The following is a 7,561-nucleotide window of genomic DNA, read 5'->3' as shown; positions in this document are numbered from 1 at the left end:
GCGCCTTTTATATAATAATATATTGAACTTTGATTTTTTCACTTAAACTTGATAGGTATCTGTCGTTCTTAATAAATTAATGTTCCTTCCCAGTATGTACTGAAATTATTGATTCACCCAATAGAAAAAACTCAAATTATTTAGCTTTCAAAGCATTAAATCATCTTGATCAATGTTGGTTGGGTTGATGACGAGTGTGAGGTTTATTATGTCGCAGTATGTAACAAATAACAATTTCAAAATGGAAAAAGCTTTTGGGATAAGAATGATGACAGTGACATTGACAATAATTAAGCTTCCTCCTAAAGTCCTAACAGGAAAGGAAAGCTTTCACACATTACAACTCCCAATCCTGACTTTCAAGTCCAAGCCACCCAATAGCATTCATAGACAGGCGTAAAATAATACAGAGGAAACAACAACTCCACCCTTTTTCGTCAAAGGAATCAATAGAAGAGTTAGTTTCCCTGTAAATGTGAACAAAATCCACCTCTCCAACAACTTCGCTAAGCCTATCAATCTCGGCCAAGACTTTCCATTGATTCCAAGGCCAAGAATTCATATTGAGCACCCAAATGATAGCCAAAGGGACAAGGAAGTATTACAATTCTTTTAAGAATTACCAAAGAATAATAATTGCAGGAAGCATATAGGGAATTTTCATGAACAAAATATTTCAGCAATTAATTGAATCGAAGCCTTTTCAGGGCAATCAATATGAACCATTAAGATAGATGGTGGCATTACCTAGAAGCACTAGACAGAAGTAAAGAGAAAAATCTTAAACTCTTGCTAGTGTTAAAGCTCTGTTTCCTACTTGGGCAAGCATTAATTAAAGAGATATAAAGTTAAATAGAATACAATGAATGTAATTAGCACTTGAAATATAGATATATTACTTTTAATATTTTATTTATTGTACTCCCTTTTACTTTTTTTTTTATTTGTTATGTTGATCATTTGTCAATTTTATTTAATAGAAAATAAAATATTTTAAAATTCTTTCTACACATTGATGGAATTTTAAAAATATCTCCTAACCTAATAAGTTTTCTTTAAAAAAGTTGTCATTTGTAATTTTTTTTAAAAATTATACCATGTCATTTATGCCATTATCCTTTTTATTTTTTTGCATATTTCACCCGTTTAATATGTTTCATTTTTATTTTTTTTTCTATATTCCTCTTATTGATTTTTTTAGAATTAATTAATGCGTTGGAAACTTGTTTTTCAATCTCTATTGCTTACAACTAGGACTGGAGTCCGTCGTCTATGATTCCAAAGGAGTGGTAAAAGTTTCGGTAAAAGTAAACCCAATGACTATAGTAAAGAAAATTGAAAATGGGGCAAAATTGCAGAGCTTTGGCCCCTCCTAAAGTCCCCTCAGCAGGATGTTCCAGGGCATTGCTACCAAGGGTATTGATAGTTTGATCATGATTTACATGCCAAAATGGACAAAGACTGTTGTTGTCGTTCTGATGCTATATATTTTTTATTCTGATGATGATAATCATCATCATAGTCATGTTCAAGATAATGACTGTGAATAACATGCAGCGAAGAAAAGCAATGACAACATCACTTGGTAACATCCTGATCTCACCATCTACAAGCAAAGCACAAACAGTGAAGGCAAGAAATGGTTTGTTCGTTTGTTTTGTAAGAAAAGTGGAGGAGCAAAAGAGAAGATGGATGGAATAATCAATTTAGGAAAACCCTCAATGGTGAATAGACCATACAAATGGCAATTTTCTAGGGCACCTCTGCCTGAATACGCTGGTCCTAGGCCATGCTATCGACCCTTTGAGCCATATCCTCCGCTTGGAAGGCCATCAGCACCTCCATATCATCCTTTCGGTCCCGCCGCCTCCACCACTGGTGCCTCCTCCGTATGATTTTTTCAACTCTAGGCCACCGCGAAAGGTTAACCCTATGATCCACTCTACTTGCTATGTGGACAATTATGGTCGCTGGTGAACTGTTTAATGCTTGAACATGCCTTGCCTTTTGCATTATATATGCAGGTTTATTTGCAAAAAGGACTTGTTATTTGTTTGTCCTTTGCTTTAGAGATATTGTAGTCTGTTCATGTAAAATGGATAACTAATTCTGTCCTTTGTTTGAGATCGTTAGAACTATTTAATATTTTGATTTCAACTTTCTTTGGACTTCAGGGATAATATGGATGCTAATCGATATTGATTCCTATGGGTTACACTGATTCTAGATGTTGAAATTTTGTTAAAAAAAGGACTTTTTGCCTTTGAGTCCTTAATAAAACTTCAGTAGTATTCATTCTTTAATAGTTCTCATAACAGAGTAAATGTTTAAGTATATGAGTTCAAAGATCATGCGTAACATACATGATCATGACAAGGCCCGGAGGCTATAATTGAAAGATCATGTGTAAAATTAATGAGTGAATTATGATAAGCCCCGAAGGCACTTTGTAGTGTCTTGCTGTGAAGGAGAAAGGCCATAGCAGTTATGTCAAGCATAAGAAATAAAATCAATTGATAGTAAATAAATAGGTTTAACTTTAATAAAAAAGTAAAAAAAAAAAACACTCAATACTTATCAAATTTGAGATAATATCACATTAAAAGGCTTCATTACATATGCATTGAAAGGGATAACACACAATAATAACAAATAATAACAATAGAACATAACTTGAGCTCTAATATCATTTTAAACATCTAACTTAAAACTAATTAATTAATAAATGGAGATACCTAACTTCAATATAAACTATAAGAAACTCATATGTAGACTTTAATAGTTTATTTTTATTTCAATATTTATTTATTTAGTAATGCTTAGATCCAGGATTTATTTATTCACACTACAAGAAAATGAAAAATTAGTGACATTTTCTTAGCAGCGTTTCACTTAAAAACGTCATTAGCTTCCATATTTTTATAAAACTTGTGATGTTTTTTATTAAAACGTCACTAAATATTCAAATAGTGACGTTTGTAGTTATAAACACTACTAAAGATAGAAATTAAAGGCATTTATCCACTAAAACGCCTTAAATAATTCACTCATAAAAATTTAAGAGATTATTGAATGAGTTTTTGGCTTGAAACGTCTTCAATAATATATTCATAAAAAATGAAAAGGATTACTGAAAGCGTTTTTTTTTTATAGAAAATGCCTTCAATAATCTTCTTTAAAAAATTAGAAGAGATTATTAAAAGCGTTTTTATTTTTTTTTTGGCCAAAAATGCCTTCAGTAATCTCCTTATTAAAATTTTAAGGAAATTATTAAATGAATATTTTGCATGAAACACCTTCAATAATTTTTTCTAAAAAATTAGAGAGGATTATTGAAGGCGTTTTTGGTTTGAAATTTATGAGAGGATTATTGAAGGTATTTTTTATAAAAAAAACTCCTTTAATAATCCCCAATACTTTTTTATTGATGATTATTGAAGATATTTTTTACCTGAAACGCCTTCAATAATCCTCTCTAAAAAATTAAAAGAGATTATTGAAGGTCTTTTTGGCTTGAAATACCTTTAATAATCCCCTCTAAAAAATTGAAAGGGATTATTGAAGGTATTTTTTTGCCTAAACGCCTTCAATAATCCTTCATAAAGAATGAAAATGATTATTGAAGGTATTTTTGGTTAAAAACGCTTTCAATAATCTTCTCATCAAAATTTAAAGAGATTATTAAAGACGTCTTTTGCCTGAAATGCCTTCAATAATCTTTTCATAAAAAATGGAGAGGATTATTAAAGGTATTTTTTGTTGAATAATCTTTAAAAAAATAATGAAAAGGGAATATTGGAGGCGTTTTTAACGAAAAATACCTTCAATAATCATACTTTTTTGCTGCTAAATTTTTCTTAAATTTCAAACCCACGAGAGCCCCTTTTTGCTTTTCTTTTCGCTACTCATTTCTTTCATTTATGCTCATTTTGGGTTGTTTTATTCTCATTTTTTGTCTAAGTTTTAATCATTTTGTGGCCAATTTTAATCTTTTTTCCTTTCATTTTTGCAAATTTCAAGTTAACTTTCTTGCAATTTGGATTAAATTCTTAAACTTCATGTCTAATTTATTAGGTCAAATCCCTAAATTTTTTGTTTGATTTGTTGCTTTTCTACCGTTGTTCAAGCTCTATTGGTAAGCTCAATTTCAATATTAGAATTTTCAGTGTTTAGTCATTTTTTTCTTTTTTTATCAATTTATTTTGTTATTGCAAATCTGAATTTGGTTTTGTTTGGTCAGTGAGAAAAATTCAAGATAAAGCAAAAAGTAAAAAAATAGGATTTTTTTCTGAAAAACTTGAAATTGAATATTGAATTTAGTTATAAACACGAATGAAACTTTAGGTTTATTTTTTTTTCAACAAAATATTTTTTAAATTACTAAAAAATTGTTACTTGTTAACATAAATTTATTGATTCATTCAAGATATCCTTAGGAAACCATTCTGAAATAGTTTATTATGTTTTTTTTTTTTCATCTCATCTTGGCATTTATTTTGTTTATTTTTTCAGATCATGGTGTTTGATGAAACGACTTAATCTTGCTTGAAAGGATTCGTTGTTCATAAAAACCTTCAACAACAGAAGATGGTAGTGATCAAGGAGAGAAAAATCTTTCATCAAATGGTAATATTCCAAATCTATGCAATTATCAATTTCATATATTTTACATTTTTGGTTAATGTACTAAAATAATTTGAATGTTATTGCATATATTAAACTTTATATTCCATCCATACTAAAACAAATTATGTATTTATAATATTCAGTTTATGAATTTAAGTTTATTTTTATTTCTTTTAATATTTTTATTTAATGATAATAATTAATATTAAAAAAAAATTTTAAAAAATAAATTTCTTAATTTAGCAGCGTTTATACCTAAAAATGCCTCTAAATGTCAAAATATAACGATATTTTCTACTATAAACGTCACTAAATTTAGTGACATTTTATATTATAAATATTTTTATATTTAATGACGTTTTATGATAAAACTTAGTGGTAATTTTTTAAAAATATCGTTATTTTTCTTGACGCAAGTATATGCGACACTTTGAGTAGAATTTTTGACGAATGCCGCTAAATATGAAAAAGAATGCTACTAAAAGCCTAATGCCCTTAAATGTCAATACAACAAAGGATACTAGTGCATGCTTATGGATATGCTAGTAGTGCTTCCACTTTCACAGCTACACCTGAAACCAAATTTTGCTTGCTCGTTCATCGCTGTAATCATGGACCGTAATCTCAGTAAGGGTGGCACTAGTATCTTTCACATCCATCACCTGTTCAGTCACCACATGCAAAATGGTGCCATCACTCTGAAATCGCCACCTTTCCTCAATCCATCCATCGCATGTTCCCACGGTAACTAAGTCCCCATCTGCATTTGCATACTTGAGACAACCATCACGATTCTTCTGAGGCCTGATGGTTCCGTCTGGATATACTGCTCACTGTTGGTCCGCATCGTTGCTCACACATTTTTCCAACCACACCCGACTTCCACTTGCCAGCAAGCACAGACCATTTTAACCAATAATGGTGGTCACTGATGTCTTCGTATTATTACTGGCATACCAAGCTTGCCTACAACCATAAAAGTTGTTATCTACAACCAGATTAATCATGCCTGAGCTATCCTTACTTCCCGTCAAGACTAGCCCAGATCTGGGATTTCTTATGCTTCCGTCGCTCAAGATTTTTCATTTGGTGGCATCAGACACAGCGGTGTCACAATCATAGATCATCACATAGTTTCCGGAGCTATATCCATAAGTGGTTAAGCATTTTCCACCAGATCGAATTGTGTTATCATCTCTTCTCAACGTCCATAATTGATTGGCCTGATTTTGTCCACATTCCCGTAAGATTATTTTGTTTCCATTGTGGTAGCTTCCCTGGTATACATCAACACAGAGACCATTTTGTCCAGTAATATGCAAGGTTGGTGCTAATGCTTTTTCACAAGTGTCACCTTTGTCTTCCAGGCCAATGGATCTCATAGCCATAGGCAACAAAGAAGAAAGCTCATATGATGATATTGATGCTGGCATGCGCAAAAGCTCCAGATTAGCTCCTGTGTTTCTGCATGTTAATGGCATTATTGCAATAATGAAACGCACTTGACTCAAGGTGCTCAAAACCAATTCTTGACCCTCATATACTAAACGGACTGCTCTTGTGAAGATTCCATCTGTTGCAGATTGGATGGCAGAGGAGATGTGCTCCCAGTTAGTTTCATCCTCCATCAGTAAACCATCTGGATAAAACATTCCATAAATTCCATCTGCACGAGGCTCTGCAACTGCAAGTATTTCTTGCTGGATTTTCTGAATCGCACAGCTTCTGAAACCATCTGGATACAAACTATAAGGGCTCTAGCGATGGGGCGACTAGAGGAACTGGGTTGGAGATAATTCATGTTCTCAATATGTTGGCGTAGTTCGTCAATTCCCAGAGGGATTTCCCTTCTATCCCACTCCTGCAGCATCTTCAAGTGCCCTATATATGCCAGTAAATGGAAGAGACTCTCTCTGAGTGTTTGGGAAAAAAACACTACGTGCATCAATGGGAACATCTCTAAAGAAGTAGGAGCTTCCACTTCCACCTGGTTGATAGCCCAAGATATACACATTACTGATATTCAAAGCTAATGTGACGGTTTGGTACCCATTTGAGAGTTCCACCAGAAGATATTGCTCGGGATCAGTAGGCTGCGCAGATCGGGGAGGCAACACTGGTATGTCTCCACTTATATCTCCACGGACTGTTAATATTCCGCGCAGATGCGCCATAAATCTCATATGCGAGTTTCTGGTGGCACCGTTAGTGGTGAATCCCGGCTTGTAAATCTTGAGGTTGTGTTCTTTTTTTGTCGCAGCGATGCAGCACTGTGGTTCAACAATGGATATCCAAAAAAACCATACAGCCAATACAACCCAAACCTTCATTTTTTGTTGATACGGGGAAACTTTCATTTCACACAGTGCAAGAAAGTTTTTATGGAAGTATTTTATTTGGTGGAAGACTAGAGTAGGTAGAGAAATTTTTGCAGGTGCTTTGCTTTATTAGAGGAGAGCACCTTTTATAATGTACTGAAATTATTGATTCTCCCAATAGAAAAAACTCAAATTATTGAGCTTTCAAAGCATTAAATCATCTTACTCAATGTGATTTTTTATTAAATTTTTTATTTATTTATTTTTAATAAAATATTTCACGAATTTTATGAGATTTTACGTAAATTTTATCCAAGTTGTGGCGATGACTAATCCCCACTTTCAAGTCCAAACCACCCAATAGCATTCATAGACAGGCGTGAAATAATACAGAGGAAACAACAACAACACCCTTTTTCGTCAAAGGAACCAGTAAAAGAGTTAGTTTCCCTGTAAATGTGAACAAAATGCACCTCTCCAACAACTTCTCTAAGCCTATCTCGGCCAAGAATTCAGCACCCAATTGATAGCCAAAGGGACAAGGAAGTATTGCAGTTCTTTTAAGAATTACCAAAGAATAATAATTGCCTGCAGCATGTAGGGAATTATCATGAACC

At 32.8% G+C, this 7,561-nt stretch overlaps 1 pseudogene; it reads right to left on the bottom strand.

Annotated features, from left to right (window-relative positions):
* Positions 1-5,072: 5,072 nt before the first annotated feature.
* On the bottom strand, positions 5,073-7,163 carry LOC149516336 (beta-galactoside-specific lectin 3-like; annotated as a pseudogene).
* Positions 7,164-7,561: the final 398 nt, after the last annotated feature.

The sequence above is a fragment of the Durio zibethinus genome, chromosome 10 (assembly GCF_047325235.1).
Source record: "Durio zibethinus cultivar Kanyao isolate XHJ-2024 chromosome 10, ASM4732523v1, whole genome shotgun sequence".
Taxonomy (NCBI): Eukaryota; Viridiplantae; Streptophyta; class Magnoliopsida; order Malvales; family Malvaceae; genus Durio; species Durio zibethinus.
The sequence above is the reverse complement of the archived record's forward strand: the minus strand, read 5'-3'. Positions and strand labels throughout refer to the sequence as shown.